Source organism: Tursiops truncatus, chromosome 9 (assembly GCF_011762595.2).
Source record: "Tursiops truncatus isolate mTurTru1 chromosome 9, mTurTru1.mat.Y, whole genome shotgun sequence".
NCBI lineage: Eukaryota > Metazoa > Chordata > Mammalia > Artiodactyla > Delphinidae > Tursiops > Tursiops truncatus.
In genome coordinates this window covers 48,099,036-48,121,891 of record NC_047042.1, presented here as the reverse complement: position 1 = coordinate 48,121,891, position 22,856 = coordinate 48,099,036, and positions in this window count along the sequence as shown.

The window sequence follows — 22,856 nt, the reverse complement described above, 5'->3', positions numbered from 1 at the left end:
TGAAAATGACTCTACTACCCAAAGCAATCTACAGATTCAATGCAATCCCTATCAAACTACCACTGGCATTTTTCACAGAACTAGAACAAAAAATTTCACAATTTGTATGGAAATACAAAAGACCCCGAATAGCCAAAGCAATCTTGAGAATGAAAAACAGAGCTGGAGCAATCAGGCTCCCTGACTTCACACTATACTACAAAGCTACAGTAATCAAGACAGTAATGGTACTGGCACAAAAACAGAAAGATAGATCAATGGAACAGGATAGAAAGCCCAGAGATAAACCCATGCACATATGGTCACCTTATCTTTGATAAAGGAGGCAGAAATGTACAGTGGAGAAAGGACAGCCTCTTCAATAAGTGGTGCTGGGAAAACTGGACAGGTACATGTAAAAGTATGAGATTAGATTACTCCCTAACACCATACACAAAAATAAGCTCAGAATGGATTAAAGACCTAAATGTAAGGCCAGAAACTATCAAACTCTTAGAGGAAAACATAGGCAGAACACTCTATGACATAAATCACAGCAAGATCCTTTTTGACCCACCTCCTAGAGAAATGGAAAGAAAAATAAACAAATGGGACCTAATAAAACTTAAAAGCTTTTGCACAGCAAAGGAAACCATATACAAGACCAAAAGACCCTCAGAATGGGAGAAAATATTTGCAAATGAAGCAACTGACAAAGGATTAATCTCCAAAACTTATAAGCAGCTCATGCAGCTCAATAACCAAAAAACAAACAACCCAATCCAAAAATGGGCAGAAGACCTAAATAGACATTTCTCCAAAGAAGATATACAGACTGCCAACAAACACATGAAAGAATGCTCAACTTCATTAATCATTAGAGCAATGCAAATCAAAACTACAATGAGAGATTATCTCACACCAGTCAGAATGGCCATCATCAAAAAATCTAGGAACAATAAATGCTGGAGAGGGTGTCGAGAAAAGGGAACCCTCTTGCACTGTTGGTGGGAATGAAAATTGATACAGCCACTGTGGAGAACAGTATGGAGGTTCCTTAAAAAACTACAAATAGAACTACCATCTGATCCAGCGATCCCACTACTGGGCATATACCCTGAGAAAAACATAATTCAAAAGGAGTCAAGTAGGGCTTCCCTGGTGGCGCAGTGGTTGAGAGTCCGCCTGCCGATGCAGGGGACACGGGTTCCTGCCCCGGTCCGGGAAGATCCCATATGCTGCGGAGTGGCTGGGCCCATGAGCCATGGCCGCTGAGCCTGCGCTTCCAGAGCCTGTGCTCCACAACGGGAGAGGCCACAACAGTGAGAGGCCCGAGTGCCACAGAAAAAAAAAAAAAAGAGTCATGTACCAAAATGTTCATTGCAGCTCTATTTACAGTAGCCCAGAGATGGAAACAACCTAGGTGTCCATCATCGGATGAATGGATAAAGAAGATGTGGTACATATGTACAATGGAATATTACTCAGCCATAAAAAGAAACGAAATTGAGCTATTTGTAATGAGATGGATAGACCTAGAGTCTGTCATACAGAGTGAAGTAAGTCAGAAAGAGAAAGACAAATACCGTATGCTAACACATATATATGGAATTTAAGAAAAAAAAATGTCATGAAGAACCTAGGGGTAAGACAGGAATAAAGACACAGACCTACTAGAGAATGGACTTGAGGATATGGGGAGGGGGAAGGGTAAGCTGTGACAAAGCGAGAGTGAGGCATGGACATAAAAAAAAAAAAAAAAGCTGAGTAATGTTCCATTGTCTGTATGTACCACCCTTTGTCCAGTCATTTGTTGGTGGACTTTTGGGTTGTTCATCTTTGGAACTTATGAATAATGCTGCTATTCCCCTCCTGCCTTTTATGCTACTATTGTCATACATTTAACTTATATATATATGGTATAAACCCCACAGTACACTGTTATTATTTTTGCTTAAACAGTCAACTGTCCTTTAAAGGTATCTGAATAGAAAAATATCACCTATTTACCCATGCCGTTATTTCCAGTGTCCTTAATTCCTTTGTGTAGAACCATGTCGCCATTCATTTCTTAACATATAAAAGTATTACATGCTCCTTCTGCCTGAAGGATTCCCTCTAACTTTTCCTGCAGTGCAGATGAGCTGATAATAAATTCTTTCAGCTGTTGTACATGTGAAAAAAAAAAAAATCAAAGACTTTAAGAACTGTAAGGGGCCTGAGTCTTCACATCCAACCACTTCTTTTTTACATCTGAGAATACCCAGGAGGTGAAATGACATGTCAAATATCACACTACTAATCAGACAGAATAGCTATTAGAACCTAAATTCTTGATGGTTATTTCAGTACTATTTCCACTGTGTCACACCACCTGTCTGAATTCCAAACTGAGAACACTCAGGTTCAAGCTATATTCAGAAACAAGAAATCTAGCAGTCAAAACTATAAACACTCATTCTCTTGTCACCCACAGTATCCTCTTTCTTTCTTTATAAACTCCTTTCTGTCAGTGTCTGAACCACTCCAACACACACACACACACACACACACACACACACACACACAGAGTTGAATTTGGTGTTTAGACTTGGTTTTGAATATGATTCTATATCCTCTGAAAATCTTGGTTCTATCAACAATTAACATACATGTTTCAAATTTTTCACTGGGACGATAGTATAAAAAAAAGTGGTGTGCCCAGTAGAATTATAAAATTATTGAACTAAGAACTTCATTTTACAGGCAAGAAAATTGAGTCCTAAAAAAGTAAGATGATTTGCCCAAAGCCATAGAACTGGACGGCAGAAGAGACTGGATCTCAGGATTCTTGACTCCTCTGTAGCATACCTCCCAATCCCTGCCATTTATAACAGTGTACATATATCTGTGCCTTTATGGCTATTAACTTCATTACTTCAGGGGAAACTAATTTTGGATTACTTTTTCAATATAGTAGTTCTCTTTTTTCTAGAATGGAGATAGAGGTTTTTGTTTTAGAATGTAATCCAAGTATTCTTGAGGGATTTCAAAAGTTACTATGACTTTTACTCTTCCTAAAAGACCATCAATCTCTCAAGAGGATAGTGACTTGCCTTTGCACTGCTGTGCTTTGAAACAAAAGGATAATTTGTATATTTAAAAGGCACCTTTCATCTTCTCATCTGCAGAGCTCAGCACTTACAAAACAGCTAATTAATTGTTTCTTCACCTTTTGTCTCCTTAGAAAAGAGGAGAAATTCAAAGACTCAAAAACTAAGTCATTTGCACAAGGTTGGACAAGAAGTCACTAATTTAGCACATTGCTTCTAAAAAGCTCTGGTATGAACTTTTGTATATTAGTATTACTAATAATAACTCCTACAAAAGTAGCAGTCACTGAAGTTATACTGTGTTCTAGATACCATGATATAACTTTTATATGCATTAACTTATTTATTCCATGATTATTGTGTCTTAGTATGTAATATTATTATCCTCACCTTACAGCTGAGGAAGATGAATCTTAAAGGTGTTAAACAACTTCTCCAAGGGGACACAGGGGAAAGGACATGCCCAATTTCTGGCAAAGATGTCATGTGTTTCTTAAAAACTATTATCAATTCAGGACAGGGAAAGGCTCTTGATTCTAGCAGTGAAAGAGTAAACAGAATGGTTTCTGGGGTTTTATGGTGTATTGCTATAGATACACATAGCTACTTGTTTGAGGCACTGTGAATCTATGGATTTGAGCTGCTTCATTAAGGTAAATTAAAAATTAGTCCTTGATGTTAGAAGTTAGGATGAGGTTTCCTTTGAAGGGGAAGGGGTGCTCCCGACTTGGAGGGTCTTCTGCAGCATGAGTAATGTTCTATACTGTGTTGTGGGTGGTTGTTAGGTTGGTGGGTTTACTTTGTGAAAATTCATTGGGAAGGATACTTATGATTTATGTAGTTTTCTGTATGTTATATGTCATTAAAGTTCACATTAAAGTTAACCTTTGAAAATGCCTAAAAACATATTCAGCATAGAACCACTGTCTACCTCTGAGGAGATGTTACATTTACCAGCAGTGAAGCACATGAGGCTGCATAACAGAGGTTATGCATATGGACGTTGACGATGACAGGTCTTGTTCAGTTCCATCCCAATTAAGGATTTCTAAGCTTCAACATTCTTGCTTATGAAAATGAAGGGACTGAGCTCAATGAGATATATTACAGTCTTAGCTATATTCTTTGTTACTTCATCTTCCAAAGGTTTTTGTTCACCTTGTTCGTCCAAAAAACAGACACTAAGATGAATTAAATGTGCAATAGATTTATTGGGGAAAACATCGGAGGAGGCTGAGAAAGATGTCAGACTGCAATGCAAGTCTGAACTTTATGAAGGTGAGAGGGCAGGGGTCATTGCAACAGATAACCCTTGAGAAGAACCAGGTTTGGCGAGAGGGAGAAATAATGAATTCGGTTTTGGCATATTGAGCTCGAGGCGATCTCTAGACATCAATCGTAATATGTCAAAGGGAAATATGGGTCTGGAGTGGGCTGCAGTTGCACATTTGTGCATATAGGTGGTAATAGAAGCCAGAGGCATAATGAGAGAGCCTAGGGACATGGTACCAATTGGAAAGAAAAAAGGACTCAAGCGCTGAAAAATTCAGATAATTTAAAGTCAGGAGAGAGAAGGATGAACCTGCAAAGATTACAAGTCAACAAGGAAGCAGGAAGAAAGCAGAAAAGGATTGTGTCCAGACAGTGAAGGAAAGTAATAAATGCTCAACAGTGACAAATGCCACAGGGAGGTCAAGTTATAAGCAGCCTGAAACTGTCCATTGGATTTAGAGACCTGGAGACCCTTGTTGATTCTGAACAAGAACTATTCAGTGATGGGGACAGGCCACTCTCCCTATTGGTGGTGGGTATGGGTAGGGAGATAGACGTGGAGACAGTGTACAGATCTAAAGGGCAAGTGAGCAGATGGGCTTTCAAGAGGATGCAAACAGTTCCTCTGTTAGACAGGAGGAAAGGAGCATAGATTAGATACAGGTATAGGCAGAGATACATTTGGAAATGGGAAGATGAGAGATCACAATCTTATCTAACAGTTTCCATTTTCTCTGTGAAAATTCTACCTTTGGAGAGCAATGGAAAGGACAGAAATGTTGAGGGTTATGGAGAACAGAGAATTTGAAAGTCTTTTCAGAAAATGTGGGTGGGAATTGACCAAAATACATGCAGCAAGTTAAATGCCCATTTGCAGTTGTTGACTCTACATTTATAGAATATCCAGTGAGGCCTGCTGTGCTACCTTCTACAGCCAGGTTGGGCTGTTAGCTGCAAACACAGGAAGGGCAGATCTTTGGGTTAATCTGGGGCTGACTTTATGCCTGATGGGTGCAATGAAGAGCCAAAGGTGAATGCATTTAGTGGTACTGGCCATCGTGTTACTGAAATCATAATGCATGGATCGTGGTTGAGAAGGAAAGTGACAAAAGGAAAGGAACAATGGCTTGACAGAAGTCAAGCAGTCACGGAGAGAACCCCAGCGCCTGAACATCCTTGCCCTCTAGCTTTAAACAACTCTTCTAAGACCCATCAGTTTGGTTCCCAGGAAAAATCATGTTATAAATCTTATGTTTGAGAAATCAACTATCTTTATGTCAGAAAACACAATTATAAAACTCCTTGCCTTCATGAACTTTTGTATTCTAGGAAGTCAGAATAACAATATTTATTGTGGAGCAATCCTATCCCACAGAAATATCATGGGAACCATATATGTAATTTTAAATATTCTAGTAGTCATATTAAAAGAAGTGAAGAAAACAGGTAGACTTGCCAGATAAAAAACAGGAATATGCTCGTACTAAAAAATCATTCCTTGTTTATCTGAAATTCAAATTTAACTGGGCATGTTGTTCTTTTATTTGATAAATCTGTCCATCTAAACAGGTGAAATAAATCTTAAGACTATCTTTTTATCATTTCCACATGTTATAAAAACTGAGCTATTTTACATTTTAATTAAAGTAAATAAAATTTAAAATTCACTTTCTTATTCATACTTGCCGCACTTCAAGTGTTCAATAGCTGCATGTGGCTAGTGGCTACTGTACTGGTCTGCTGAATTCTAGATTATAAACTCCTGATGTCATGGACGATGCTCACCTTTGTAATCTCCCCCAATGACCAGCATAATAGCAAGGCTCCATAATTACGACTAACAGAAGGAGTTACATTTGATTAGAAAAGATATATAATAATGGGCAGAGAAGAGAAGTAGTATATGTGTTGAACAAAACAGCCTTCTACAAACCCAAGAAATTATACCCTTTGGACAGAAACATATATGAAAAAGATGGTCCTTAGAGAAACAGTTTCATAACCAACTGGAATGTAATTTTAAAAGAAAAACTTTTAAAAGTGTACTTCAGCAATACATAGAGAAAAGGAAAAGGTGTTTTTAAGAAAGTTTCTATCCCATTCATGCACCAGACATTTCTTTCTCTGTGTTTTGCATGGAGCTTAATCCCTAACATGAATATATGCTCCACAAAAACAGCATAAGAAACTCCATCTCTGTAAACACTACAAGGACAAACTCTCCCTAGGAATTCCACAGAGCAAAGACTCATGAAGTTGGGTATCTCTGATGAGCATGGCTATTTTCTTTAAATCCTCTCAGGGTGTTTTCTGTTTTCCAAAATGAAAGCAACCTGGAAATTATTTACTTCTCTGTGGAGACCCAGAAGAGTAATGGCAGACTGAAAGCTCACAAAAGAGAAGGCTGAAGCTGTCCTTTTCCTCAGGGAAAAACAATCTGAGTCTGATGCAATGCCGTCTTTTTTTCCTTGCCATTCTTTTTATCTGCCAAAGCTGTGCTTTCCTAGAGCATTCATCAGGCCGCTCTTTCTTGGTTAGCAGAGAGAACACTGTATGAATTCTAACCTCGCAATATGATCCATCTTGGAGAAAGGAAATACAGTGAAAGAGGAGGGGGAGATAATTCTCGTATTGATATTTACATTTCCCAGAACATATAAAACTACCATTTGAAATTAATTGCTCGCAGACCAGGCTCCCACTGAGAAACGTTGTTTATTCAGAGAGAAGACTGACCTGGAGCCTCTTTGAATCAGAAACACTGTTTTAATTATTCTTTTCTCTTCACTCGTCAAATGAGCCCCCTTAATGGCTCGGTTTCTTAAAAGTTCTCCCACTTTTGTATTTTTAGTCTGCTGAAGTTTAGAATTCATTGTATCATTTTTAATTAGTTAAAAGGTTAATTTTATAAACTTCTGAAATGACAAAACAATAATTGGTTTCCCCAATCTATAAATGGATTTTTTTCAGTGACAATTACAGGACCAATTTTTGAAGTTAGAATCTACGTGTAGTGTTCAGGTTAAAGTCCCAGTTTGTGGGAGAGGATGGTATACAAATTTTAATGATTTTACAGTGGTTGGGTAACGATTGAACATTGAAAAGATGACACCTAAGTATTGGGTTGGCCAAAAAGTTCCTTTGGTTTTAAAGTAAAAATAAAAGACACATTTTTCATTTTCACCAAGAACTTTATTGAACAATGTATTCACCCTTTTGTTCCACTACATTCTGCCATTTTTCAGGCAACTTCATAATTCCATCTTCCCAAAACTTTTTATCTTTCCGAGCAAAGAACTGTTCCAGGTGCCTTTTACAGTCTTCCATGGAATTGACATTTTTTCCATTAAGAGAATTTTGTAAAGATCGAAATAAATGGAAATCCAAAGGTGCAATGTCTGGTGAATAAGGCAGATGAATCAGAACTTCCCAGCCAAGCTGTAACAGTTTCTGCCTGGTCATCAAAGAAACATGCGGTCTTGTGTTATCCTGATAGAAAATTATGTGTTTTCTGTTGACTAATTCTGGACACTTTTTGTCGAGTGCTGCTTTCAGTTGGTCTAATTGGGAGCAGTACTCATTGAAATTAATTGTTTGGTTTTCCGGAAGGAGCTCATCATAGAGGACTCCCTTCCAATCCCACCATATACACAACATCACCTTCTTTGGATGAAGACCGGCCTTTGGTGAGGTTGGTGGTTCATTTCGCTTGTCCCACAATCTCTTCTGTTCCACAGTGTTGTACTGTATCCACTTTTCATCGCCTGTCACAATTTGTTTTAAAAACAGACCGTTTTTGTTACATTTCAGTAGAGAATGGCATGTGGAATACAGTCAAGAAGGTTTTTTTCACTTAACTTATGTGGAACCCAAACATCTAAGCAATAAACCTAACCAAGCCGGCGCAAATGATTTTCAACGCTTGATTTGGATATTTTGAGCAAGTTGGCTATATGCCATGTGGTATAACATTGATTGTTCTCAGTTAATATCGCCATTTGATCGCTATCAACTTCAACTGGTCTACCTGACCGTGGAGCATCATCCAGCTAGAAATCTCCAGCACAAAACTTCACAAACCACTTTTAACACGTTTGATCAGTCACAGCACCTTCTCCATACACTGCACAAATCTTTTTTTGTGTTTCTGTTGTGTTTTTACCTTTCTTGAAATAGTAAAGCATAATGTGCCAAAAATGTTGCTCTTTTCTTCCATCTTCAACATTAAAATGGCTAAACAAAAATTCACCAATTTTGATTTTTTTTAATGCATGCTGACATGACAGCTGTCATAATACAATCTAACATTTTTTTTCAAATGAAGTTAAAGACAACTGAGAGCCAATAGAGCCATTTTATGGAAAAAAAACCAAACAAACTTTTTGGCAAACCCGATGTACTACCCACTGGTAGTTTTTTGAGGCATGAACTCAGGAGCAATAACCTGAAAAGAAAGGTCACCATTTAGTGAAGCATCATTTACTTCCACTACTTAGCATTTACTAAGGACGGACAAATTATGAGTCTGTCAGTACATTGAACACTCAAGAACAACTCTTTTCATCTTTGTCTTCTCTTAATCTTCCAAATCAGTATAATAACCCTACAAAAAGAAAACATGGCCTAAGATGGAATTAGAGTCCTGGGTGAAAATAATTCAACTCTCCTTCATCCTAAAAATAATGTATCACCAGCTCTGTTGTACATGTATGAGATTGTTGGGAGACAATTCTTTATGGGTCTCACGTTTCTGCACATTTTGCAAGAGAAGCACTGATTGCTCTTTTATTCTGGACTATATTTTCAAGGATGTTTGTACCATGAACAACCTTGGAAGAAAAACATGTTTATCATCCAGTAAAATAGAGAGCAAACACAGGAAAGCTTACTGCTTGTTGTAAAAGATTCGGGTTCCCTAAATTCAGGGTTCCTCTCCTATAATGCAACCTACTGCATGTGCAGATGTCATCTGTTTTTTTTAAATCACGCTGTGGGACTCAGAGAATTGGGGTGGGGGGGAAACTTATATTCTGACCATTGTTATTACTGCGAGTAATAAACATTCCTTTGTCTCTCACCCAGCAGTCTTCTGTCTTCTACCAGTATCCATGAAACTGTGGCAGTCTTACTTGTTAGTTTGCAAGCAAGGCAAAATCTCAAAGCTTTAACAGTTCTTAACAAGAATCAGCTGGGAAAAGATGCACAGAAAGACAGACTTTACCACTCAAATGCTCCTGATATATTCCTTCAAGCTGAGGCTGGAGAGGGCCAGAAAGTGAGGGATTTCTGGAGCACAGGTTCTCAACACTGATGGACAAACTTTTCATCACTGTACAGTTTGGGCTCAATATGTGAAATGTATTTTTGCTGCAGCTAAGGACATGAACCCTTATGGTGTGGCCCATCTGATAGGATACTGAACTCACCTGACTATGCAGTATACTATAGAATATACTTGCTGAGAGTAAGAAAAGAGAGGTTAAACTCGATCTAGCATGAAAGAGTAACTGAGCATTCACTGCAATATGTGATGATCTTCCTTCAAAAATGCAAAAGTATTGTCAGAGCATTAAAAAAACTTGATTCAAATAGGGATTCAAGCTGAAGGCCCTAAGTGTGACCAGCTGAAGAGTGTGATTACTTCAGGACTTCTTTTTTTTTTTAGTTTTCCAAAACTTTCCCTTTTAAAAATAAAAACTGTTTTCACCTCTTCATCTTTTCAAGAGGGCTGATTTGAGAATCTAGAGTTCAAAAGCGTGCCACAAAGACATAAATGATGTGAACCACAGATCTAGAATGTCCACAGCTATGGGGTGGGTTGGCATTGCCAAGCCCAGTATCCCCAAAGAAACCCACCCCCCAATTCACCCTCACCTCTATGAGGTTGATTCTCACAGGAAGTTACGAGTCACACCAGGGTCTAAATACAGAGCTGAGCAAGCAAATGGTACTTATTCAGGACCATTTTCCTTGGTGTCCTTTAAGAAGCTATGGGAAATGCCTTCTCCTCATCCTTCTAAGCCCCCCTCTAATTCTCAACACAAAGTCACTGTAGGTGCTATATGAACAGATTTAGAGATATAAGCCCCAGACCTCATATGTAAAGCTTTCCCAGTCATACCCAAGGGATAAGATAAGAGAGATACAGTCTACTATCCATGCCAGAGGGAGGCCTCCAGGAGAAGGTCTTGGGCCTCTGGAGAGACCTGCCAAGATACGGGAGGGATGCCACATACCACAGCCAGCAAGTGACATGATGCAGGAAGGAGGAAAGACAAATCAGCTTAGCTGAGCGCATCTCTGCCCTGCCAAGAATGTGGCAGACACGTGGGAGAGCTCCCCACCGCCAGTCAGAACACACTGCTGCCCTCAGATATTTTTGGGTCCTCCAAAATGATAAAGTAAAAAGAATAGCTTCTGTGCCTATGAAGTCCTGGAGGTTGAGCCACAGGAAGTGACCTCCTCTGACATGACCTGAAGAACAAAGAAAAGTGATTTCTCTTAGGAAGAACTTCACTCTTCACCTTTGATTAAAAGTAGGACAATAAATAAACAGATAAATATTTTAGGTGAATGTGCTAATTGACCACCTGCTATGTTTACAATTTGACTTCATAAAGGAAAACCCTGCTGTCTTTCTATTAAGAAGTCTTAAACGATAAAGCCCTTTCCAGGGACGTCCAATTTGAGGATGGCTGTATGTTTTAATGAAGACTTTTGACCCCTGGGAAATATAAGAAGGAACAACCAGAAATCATGATAATAGATTTTCTGTCTTTTCGTCCTGATGGGAAAGCTTATTTTGAAGAATTTTAATTCTTAACGAAGATACACAACAGACGACAGAACTGATTAACACCTAAGAGTTCGATTCTTCTCCAGCAATCTATTCAGGTTTTGATTCCCTATTAAAACTCAACACTTAGGTCCACCAGTGAGAGAAGGAAAAAAAAAAAAATGTCTCTTGCTTCGAAGTCATAATGGCCTCCAGCTCTGCTTTGCCCACTTTAAGTAGATTGCTTGGTTTGGCCACTTACACTGTTTTTTCTGGAAACCACTCATACTTCTTCTGTGTTGCAGTCCTAAACCACTGGAAGTCGTCTGGCTAAGAAGGAATTAGGGTCCAAGTACTTTTTTATGACTTTATTTTACCTTCTCCTTTTGAGCACCCTGCCCTTTAACAAACAGAGACAACAAACTTATTGACGACTTTTTTACAACAGTGTCCTTACAGGAAGATTTTGTTGTTAATCATTCTTTCTTCCCAAGTTTTACTGCAAAAGAAGCAACCCTACAGAATCGAGCTGGTGACTCCCATGGAAAAGTTTACCACAGAAACATTTGCGATCAGTTAGGACCTTGTACCCATAATTCTTAGCAAAGGAAGCTGAAGACAATTCAGAATGGAAATCGAATTCTGTACGCCGAACCCTGGAGCTAAGCTCTGAAGAATCACCCACAGGAGATGTGTATTTTTTTCATTGTTTTTTGCCTGGTGAATGCAGATGACCATGTCTTTAAGATTTTTATTCACTGTATTTGTGTCTGCATCTGTATAGAACATTATCTTCCACTTGGCAGGTCACCTAGACTTGCCCACATCTGTTTCTGCTTTCATTTCTGTTACCCTATTCATTTCTGGCCAGCAGTCAAAAAGAACTGCAAGTTTATAAGTGCCACGGAGGCATATGGTTAAAGGGAATAGTCTCCCTTTCACCAAGCCTCTATTTCTGTTTTGATTTTTTTTCTCTATTTTTCACTTAATTCAGAGTAATCACAATTGAGTAGAGGGTTTTATTAATTTTCTGGAAAATGATGTTTTAAAGAGGCATTTCAGAGGGATCTAAATGCTTAGAAACTTTGTTTTCAGTACTGAACTACAGACCTCGCTGAGCGGCAGCTCTTTATTGAAAGACCATGGGCCTCAGAGCTAGGCAGAGTTCATTCTGATCCAACTTTTACCATTTACTGGCTGACTAGAATCCTGGGTTTTCCCATCTGCATTTATGTGATTTTAAAAAGTCTACATCTTCAGGCTGTTGTGAAGAATAACTATAAATGCATGCTAAATGCCTGGTAAAAGGGAAGTACTATTAATAAACAACGGCTCTTAATAATACTTTGTAGCGGGCTTCCCTGGTGGCACAGTGGTTGAGAGTTCGCCTAACGATGCAGGGGACACGGGTTCGTGCCCCGGTCTGGGAGGATCCCACATGCTGCGGAGCGGCTGGGCCTGTGAGCCATGGCTGCTGAGGCTGCGTGTCTGAAGCCTGTGCTCCGCAACGGGAGAGGCCACGACAGCGAGAGGCCCGTGTACCGCAAAAAAAAAAAAAAAAAAAAAATAATACTTTGTAGCAGAAAAATGCAACATTCTGATCACACTCAGCAATTAAAAAAAGAAAAACCCGCTGGTTATCATCTCTATGAAATCTAATATTATGTAGTGGTTTTCCATTAGGCCCAGTAGAATGTCTTTGCTATTAATAAAGGATGCAAAGACTCAATAACGCATATAAGTTTTATTTGCTTAATGTCAGAGAATGAGCCAAAGGACAATACATTTATGGTCTGGGAAAGAGAAACAAATTGCGCTAAAAGCAATAGCAGGCCAAACATGTCAGAGAAAAATACAACTCTGATAAACATGAAAATAAGTCCTGGTACCAGGAATAAAGTAAAACTGTGATTATCTACTGAAAATCCAGAGAGTAGACCTAAATAAAACAAACAAGATTAGCTGAAGGAAACCATTCTCTGTCTCTCTCTATTCTCTTGATTGTAATCAGCTCTGGCTCTTAACTGAGGGGAAAGAATGGTTCCAGCTAGGTAGGGCCAATGCCAATCAGAGTTAACCATTTGAGATGACTAAAGTGGAGTTGCCTCAGAATGTCAATTTTTTTTTTTTTTTTTTTTTTTTGCGGTACGCGGGCCTCCCACTGTTGTGGCCTCTCCCGTTGCGGAGCACAGGCTCCGGACACGCAGGCTCAGCGGCCATGGCTCACGGGCCCAGCCGCTCCGCGGCATGTGGGATCTTCCGGACCGGGACACGAACCCTGTCCCCTGCATCGGCAGGCGGACTCTCAACCACTGCGCCACCAGGGAAGCCCCAGAATGTCAATTTTAGTTCTGCCTATAAGCAGTGAAATTAAGCACAGAGACTTATCTACACTAAGTGCATTCATAAACATAAGAGAGACTGAAGTTTAGAATAAAGAATTTGAACAATATTTTAAAAGATGACATTTTAGGTGTTTATTTCACTTCTGGAATTGAGCAAAGTTGAGTAAGGTATATTGTACTATTTTGATAGAATTGACTTAATCAGCTGGATTTAAACATTGCTTCTTCTGTGTGGGTGATGGTGTTTGCTGGATTAGGGGAGATATTTATGATTCTTATTTTTAAAGCAGTGATTATTTCCTATACTTTCTAATAATTTCTCAGGCGCACCAAAGGTAGCCATGTTCTTCTATCTATATTGTCTACAGATATATTTTGTGTCTTCTCTCTCTCTCTCTCTCAGGTGAGGTTGACGTCCATAAAAAAAGACAGGGATTCTGGTAAACATTGGAGTTTTTGTTTAAACAGTTTTCTTGTCTCCTATTTGTCATCACTTACTTCCCTCTGGGTCATTCAATGAAATTAGACTTCACTATGCCATACTAAATAAAGGGGAAAAAGGAGTGTGAATTAATGAAGTTTGGATAATATAATTTTTTAATGAAATTCAGGTTTATTGCTTTAAAGAATCTATGGTAATTAAAAGTAGACTGAGAACTGCTTCATCGAGATTCAAATTTAATAAATAACGAAGCAAGATTTGCAATTAGATGATCATATCCAGGCACCAGTCCAAGTATTGCCAACATCTGCTTATAAGTATACTATTTTATTCATTTATTCATTCTTTCTTTCCATACAAATTTATTGAGCACATATTATTTGCCAAGAACTGTGGTAGATGCTAGGGATAGAATGGTTAACAAGAGAGATTACTTCTTCACCTGCTTGCTTCTTGTACACTTGAAAACACTTTTCCTCTAATTAATCTTTTCCCTTATGAGCTTATTAATATTATTCTATGTATTGATATAATCGCAAGCTCACAATTAAGTCTAAATTAATGAGGCTTTTTCCTACTTTTTTCCAAGGGCAGAAACTGATCAGCAACTCTTTCTTTTTATGCAGCTGTGTGTCTTGAAAGACAAAAAGCTGTCTGAATCCATTTTGTTTTTCTCTGACAATTTGCAGGAAATGGGTGACTTCTGACTGGAAACAACTCATCAGTTCAGTCTTTTTTTCCTGCTGTACCAATTATTACAAGAGTTCTAGCAAACAACAAGTTAAGGGAAATATTATGAAGTCAAGCAAATATCGTACAGCAAAAATGTGGGGGAAATACGTTTTGATGGAAAGAAGCTGAACCCTCCAATGGTTCATAGTAATGCAGTTGTCTCAGGTGACAGTACAACTTTGGAAAATTAAGCACACAAGTGCTATGCAGTGTGCAGTATTCAGAAGTAAGTCTGACCCCCTCAGCAAGCACGCTAGCCATAAGGGGCACAGAATCCTGGAAGGAGAATTGAGTCTGGGGTCCCAGCTGTGCCGTGACCTTGGGCCAGTCACCTCACCGCTTAGGCATGCAGCAACTCAAAAGCACAGGAGTTGAAATCAGAAGCATGATGATATTTGTGACTGTGGGTAAAGAAAGCTCTTTCCAACAGTGGGCTCTTCTGTCTAAATTTGATGTCAGACCAGAAGCTCTCTAAATGAAACTCCAGCGTTAGCATTCTTCATTTCTAGAAGTAGTTAACACCAGAGTTGTTTTCCAAGTAGAAAAAAATTTTTTTAATTGTTCTGAATGGCAACTGTCCCACTCACCACTCTCCTTCACAGTACTCCGTTTGGGCTCATTGAGCTGGACCATCCAAACACAAAGGAGAAGGTAGTAACCCCCCAAATGTGTATGTTGAATCGGAAACCCCAAGACCTCAGAATGTGACCTTATTTGAAGACAGGGTTTTTTAAGAGATAATCAAGTTAAAGGAGGTCATTAAACTGAGGGTTTTTAAAGAGATAATCAAGTTAAAGGAGGTCATTAAGGTGGGCTCTAATCTAATATGACTGGTGTCTTTATAAAAAGGGAGATTTGGACAGAGATACACATAGAGGGAAGGTGACGTGAAGACACAGGGAGCAGAAGATAGCCATCTACAAGCCAAGGAGAAAAGCGTGGAATGGATCCTCCCCCCCACAGTTCTCAGGAGGAATCAAGCCTGCTAACACCTTGAACTCAGACTTCCAGCCTCCAGAACAGGGAGACAATAAATTTCTGTTGTTTAAACCACCCAGTTTGGGGTACTTAGTTACGGTAGCACCAGCAAACAAATATACCCCATGAGCTAGTACCAAGAAAATTAAAAAGGGGTCTGACCATCCCAACTAACGAAAAGCAGTAGGCTTGGATCTGAGATTTCTTGCGTCTTCTAAACACACACCCTGGTTTGCTTGTTTCCCTTTTCCTGTCATCTCCCTCTTCTCCTGTATCTCCCCGTCCCCAAAGCTGCCTCCAGGCACACTTTAACCAGATATAAGATGCTGATTCAACGTCCAGGATTTATCACCTGACTTGCCCAGGCATCCCCACTCTACATCTCTGCCCCAGAATAGTCTCCTTTGTAAAACTAGTTGGTTGGATTTGATAATGAGGACCCCTTTTAGCTACAATGTCTGTATAAACATATGTAGTAGTTAATAGGATCCCCTGAGACATTTCGAGAGAAAGAAAGATATGATTAAAATGGCACTTTAGGAAGATAATTACTGACAATGCAAAGGAGGGATTAGATAGAGAGAGAAGTAGAGGCTGAAAGACAACAACCATTGCAATTTTTCAAACAGTTGATGTGACCAAATTGTCAGCAGGATTTAGACTAGAGCTGTAGTTCTGAAACCTGAGTGTGGGCCAGAATCACCCAGAGGCTTGTTAAAACACAGATTGCTGGGTCCCACCTCCCGAGATTCTGTTTCAGTAGGTCTGAGGAAGGAAGAGGCCCAGAATTTCTATTTCTGACAGGTTTCTTAGGTGATTCTGATTCTACCAGTTTAGGAACCACACTGTCGGAATCACTGGGCTAGACTGCCACAGCCATAGTGCTCTAGAGAATTTGGGCTACAAGTCCCATTTTTTTTAATCTTCTTTTTTTTTTAAGTTTGGCTTTTGGCAAAAACAGGGTTTATTTTTGCTTTTGATTTTGTTTTGGCCTGAATTATCCAAGCTGTTAAAGACACAAGAGTGCCAACTCAATGATAATTGATCATGCAAAATTCTATCTTATTTGGGGCCATATTAACAAGGAATTAGAAGCTTCAGACCCTTAAACTGAGGGGAAAGATTATGAATTGGTGTCCTCAAGTCTGGCTACAGTCTTCTTCAAGTTAAAAAACCTAGGTGACTATCACTCCTCTTCCTCCAACTTCCCCACCCTGATTGAGCATCACTGATTTATAATATAAAGGCTTTCCATTTGATTTTCCAGAGCAATTGGTGAATTCACAAATAATGGCTCTGTTCAACATTCTATGTGTGTAGACGAAAAATATTACCCCCAATTTACAGATAAAAGAAATGAGGCTGAAAGAGGATGTTACCCTGTCTCATTTCTGTTCTTGCCTGGATTTTAATAATTTGCCAAAAATGATTAATGTTCCGGCTCCAGAAGTTTCCCTTAACATATTTGATTAGGAACAATATTAGACTTATTAAATTCACACAACCAGTTTAAAGTAAATCGCCACAGAATTAGAGTCCATTAAAAAGAGCCGATCGGCCCTATCATACATCGCCACCGGTAAATTACGGGTTTTGCCTGAATATTCATTGTATAAGATTGATCAAATTTCTGTTTCTTTTCTCTGTGTTCTTAGAACTAATTTTATATAAAGGGGCTTCAAGCTACCGATTCAGCAAATAGTCCCTTGTTAAATGAGGAGAAAATAAGCTTCTCTTTTCTGATTTCCTTCAAGTTCATGAAGAGAAAAATTCCAAGAACTGTACTTTCTATCAAATTGAGAAGAGAGATGTGTAATGAGGAAAGAATTTTGTTCAACAATAGCAGCAGTGCCACATAGCTGACCAGCTGGAGCCCAGCCCAGCTGTGGTCCCGCAGCCCTCCCTTCCAGCAAGAAGCCAGCGTGGCTCAGCAGAGGCGCCCTCACAGAGGGCACCTGCCCTCAGCCTCCACCCCAGGAACCAACCGTCCTTTACATAGCAGAGTGTGTGCATTTATAAAACTTTTGTGCCCTGTCTCTCTGTCTCTGTCTCTCTTCCTTTCTGTCTCCTTCTCTCTTCCCAACTCCTATCTTTTAAATCAGTCCTATGGCTTTCACGTGAGCATTTTAGTGTGTTGGATCCACCCAGCTGTCCTTGGATTTAAATGAAAAATGAGTTCCTTTTATTTCCTTGAGGACTTAATTTTACTCAAAAGTTGAGGGTTACACTCTGACACTTTATCTTCATGAGAAAGAGCAAGAGAGAGAGAGAGAGAAGCCATTCCGAGACCAACATTTCGACCTCTCCTTCCTGATTGCTATTTAAAGCACTTATTCCGACTCGGAGAAAATGTAATATGTAGTTCCTTAATGTGTTTAGTTAAGGACCTCATGAATCATGTGGATTTCTCTAAAACCTAAGTGGTTATTATGCTGACCCAAGGGTGTGCCATTTTGTGGACACTTCATCTCTGTGTTCCTGTTTATTTGTATCGGGCAAGCTCAGTGCTGTTAAGACACTGATTAGAGTCACAATGGAAGTTGTTATCTACTGCAAGTTGCATACAGCAAAAAGCCGCCAAGTAGTGTTCATGTAATTGAAGATGCCCAGCTTTCAGACTTGATTTTGTGATTTTAGTTTGGGGCTTCTAATTCTAGCTCGGGCTCTCAGTAAGGCCAAGACTATTCCTCATCCTGAATTATTCCTTTTCAGGAACAACACTTTAACCATGAAATCTTGGAGATTGCATACCAGTTGTTGCATTTTAAACCTCCTTTTTAACTACAACAATCTCACCCTTAGTCCTCCCCAAACTAATGAACCAAAGCTGCTTCCTTTGCTTACCACCGGATTTCAACTTTTGCAAGGAATTTTATTAAGAGAAGCAAGGCAGTGGGGGATGGTGATGGCCCTGAGTTAAGTATATGACTGAGCTGAGCTTGAGGGAGAGGCTGTGCTTTCTTACCAGCTGTTAAACATCAAGAAGAGACAGGCTTCTGTAACCCTTTCCTGGCATGCTAGTTCAAAACAAAAGCCAAACACTCCGTTTTGATAAAGATTTACCTATGAAAACATAAAAACAACATAACACTATGAATCAAATTCATATCTAAATAAGATTAATAAAATGTGACACTGTTTGTGTCTGTGTTTTGGATTGTCATAAGAAAGTGTGAAAGGAGTTCAACAGTGTTGGTCTCACTGACATCCCCAAATGGTACTGCTATTTGCTCTTTCTCAAGGAAAGCCACTCTTTTCCCCTGAGGTGTAGGTTAGGAAAACACCAATCTGAAATACAGAAAGAAAATGGCTAGGGTTGGACCTACTCTTGGTCAAATCCCAGAAGTATGTGTATTCAAATGTGGTTCCCTTAAGGGTTAAGGGTAGGGTTCCTCCCAGGAAATGACAAATGGTTCCACAGTTCTCCTCACTCCCCTGCCCCCAATATCCAGACTTGCAGACTTCAAAAAGTGCAAACTAGAAAAAGTGTTTGGCTTGAAATAATTTCTGAGCTTTAACTGGCCTCGCAAACCACATTCTTTTTACTCTCCTCCCCCAGCCCAGTTTAAAAAAAAAAAAAAAAGAGGAAAAGGGAAATGGCTTGGAATTCTGATGATAGACTTTCATAAAACTGTCCGTGTTGCTTGCTGAAGCAAAAAAAAGTCTATCTGAAGTATATGACTTCTTCTGTTGTTACTAAAATGTTTGTCTTCAATATAGAGATATTTGTCTTCTATGTTTACTTTTTTGCATCTTGAATTCTTACTGTAGTTTTTATTTCCCAATTTTCCATTTTAAAAACTTAATTCCATTTTAGCCCTACCCCCTATGAAGACATCAACTATTTTGTGAAGCTCCAGGTCCCTGGATATACCTAAACCCTTAAGTCAGTGTCTATAAGATTTTTTTTTTAACCTGCAGATGCCTGGGACCCACCTCCAAAAATTCTCAGTAAGTCTGGTTTGGGGCCTTAAAGAGTATAATTGGTCCTCCGGTGATTTTAATACAGAACCTGGCTGGTAACATACTGCTACATAATATATACCTCCCCCCGCCAACACACACACACACACACACACACACACACACACACACACACACACACACGACTCCCACATAACGACCAGCATCAGAGAAGAATGGCCATCATTAAGAGTTCTATTTGTAAGTCTACTACAGAGGATATCCTATTTTTTCTTTATTGCTAAACTTCTTGAAAAAGTGGTCAGTCTGTCCTCACTACTCTCCTGCTCCCTAACCCTACCACCCCCTTATACTAGGTCCAGTCTAGCTTTCCTCCTAATGATTCCTAGATCAGTGGCCAGTGACCTCTTCATGATAAAGTTCGCTGGTCTTCTTTATTCCCTGCTTCTTCAACACATTTTCAGCCTTAATACTTGACCATCTTTGCCTTCCTCCTTTGGATTAAGGAGCTTTGCACTCTCTCAAGTCTCCTCCTGTCTCTTTGTTCTTTTTCTGGATCCTCAGATTCTTTCTGCTGCAAAAATTCCCCTCAGATCTGCCCTTGGCTGTTTTGATTTCCATCTCCACAACTTCTCTGGCAAGCTTATTCAACCCCACAGCTTCAACCAGCACCTCCTCACCAGGCGGATCCCAGATCTCTCTAATTCTGACCTCTCTCCCAATCTCCACTCCTTTCCCTTTATTGTTTGCAAGACACCTTCATCTGGCTCTTCCACTACACCTCCAAAGTAACATGTTCAAAAGGGAATTAATCTTTTCCCCAAAACCACTGCTCATCTGGTATTTCGTGATTCTGTAAATTGTAGCTCAATCCTCTCACCTATCGAGCTTCGAATCCACAACATCTCTGACTGATTCCCGTCACTAGCCCACAACATTCAAACGGGTAACCAGCCCTATTGGTTCTTCCCCCCAGATATCTCCAACTCAGTCTCCTCCTTTCTAGTCCTACTGCCAGACCATAAATACTACTGTATTTTAAATATAGAGAAGATTTTTTGAGAACAAGAGTATTCAGAGAAAGATTCAAAATGCTCAAGATGAGACTTGAACAATCCTTGAAAGACTGGTAGGATTTAGGTAAGCCAAAGGAGAGGTGGAATGGAATCTGTGGGAAGATCAACATGGGTAAAAGTCCGGATGCAGGAATAACTATGGCGTGTGCACAAGCAATGAGAAGCTGACTAAAGCTAAATGTGTGTATTAGTCTCCAAAGCTTACTCCCTAATGAACCACACATCCAGGTAATCATACCCCTGTGTAATCCCATCCTACTGAATCTCAGTTGGCACTGAGGCTCTCTTTACGATTACAGAATGAGGCAGAAGTGACACTGTGTAATTTCCGTGGCTAAGACAGAAAAAGTCTTGCAGCTTCTGCTTTAGTCCTTTAGAATGCTCTCTGTGGGAGCCAAATATGAAAACTGACTGCTGTGCTAGAGATGCCTCATGTAGGCATTTCTGTCAACAGTCCCAGCTGAGCCCAGGCTTTCGGGCATCTCTGTAAAGCCAAGAGATATATGAGCAAAGCCATCTTGGACTCTTTGGACCAGACCAGCTGCTAGCTGAACCTTGAGTGACCTCACTCAACAAAAAGTAGAACACGATAATCACCCAGCTAAACCCTACTTGAATTCCCAGTCTATAAATAAAGAATTTGTTTTAAGCCACTAGGTTTTGGGCTAGTTTATTAGGCACCAATTGATAACCGAAGTGCAAAGGTAAATTTTCTTGAGAAGTAGAAAATCAGATTATATATGTAGGATGGTTCCAAATTATGGAGAGCTTTGAAAACGTCAAGCAGAGAAGCTTTTCTTGCTAATGTACGATAATAGGGAGCTAATAAAAGTTGTTGAGCAATAGGATGATAATCACAGCTTTGTATACAAGATAGTTTGACAGAAGTACACAAAATGCATAGACAAATGGCAAGCATTTGGCAATTTGATACAGAAGATCTAGGGCCTAAACTTAGCTTTGTTAATACTGAGAAAATTACCAATTTCAGCTTGCTACCACCTCAAGGGGTTGTTGTGATGGGTAAATGGGTCATATACATGACAGTACTTTGAAAGCTCATTCTAAATACCACATAAAATAAATTTTTGTCAGTCATGTGAGTGAGAGACTAGGGGCATCAAAAGCAGCTCAAAAGCTGGGATAGCAATCTGGGTGTAGGGTGATGTATTCCTTACTTAGGATGATTGATCTGGTCAGTCTTGAGCTTTATTTCCAGCCACTTTCTGCTGCATAATTTGTATTCTAGCCACACTAACTATGGAGGGTAGCTTCAACATGCCATACCTTTCCTAAGCTTCAACTCTCTTGTTCATGCTCTGCCCTCTACCGCTACATCTTTCTCTGCTTCTCTACCATGCCATTCCTATTCGTTTTCAAGACTCAGCTAGGGCTTTTCTTCTCTTGTAAATGCTTCCTTGATTTTCATAGTTTGAATTCTTAGGACCTCCACTATACATTGCGCTCAGCAATGATTCCGTATCATATTAAATGGTATTTGTAGGTTTACGTATTTGCCTCTCCAGTGGTACTACACTCTGAGCACCTTTGATTACCTGGCACACAGTAGTGTCTTAATAAGTGTTTTTCTTTTCTTTTTATTAACTAGAACATCGGGGATAACAATATAAGAAAGATTGAAACAAGTAGCATAAAGGAAAAAAATAGGAATTTATGATTGATTGAATTTGGAGAATGACGACTGTGGAAGAACCAGAGATGATCCTGAAGTTTCAGATATGTATGACTAGGAGAACATTAATGCACAAAGAGATTCAGGAAAAATGATATGGATTCTGGACATAATAAAAGAATTTTGGAAAGCTTTGATGTGAGTATGTTGAAGTGAGAAAATGACAAAACATCCAAATAGAGATATCTAGAACTAGTTGTATATATAAGGCTAATGTTGAGTTCATAGAACAAGAATCAACCTTTAGTGGTAGTGCTTACCTTACAGTGGTGATATTTGGTTATCTCCTTGATAAAAGGTCTTCTCAGAGAAATAGTGTACAGAGAGAAGAGGCGGCTCATCTTTATGGACCAAGAGAAAGAAAGGACTTACAGAGGGAAACTGAAATAAGCCAGCATTAATAAGGCTACCAGTAGTGGTGTCACAGAAACTAGCAGCTGTTGCCTGCTAGTCAGCAGCAGATGGACATCCTGCACCATCTCAAAGATACCATGTGCAAATCTAAGTTCAAATTCACAACTCTGCCTTTCCCCCTACTTTCCCCATCT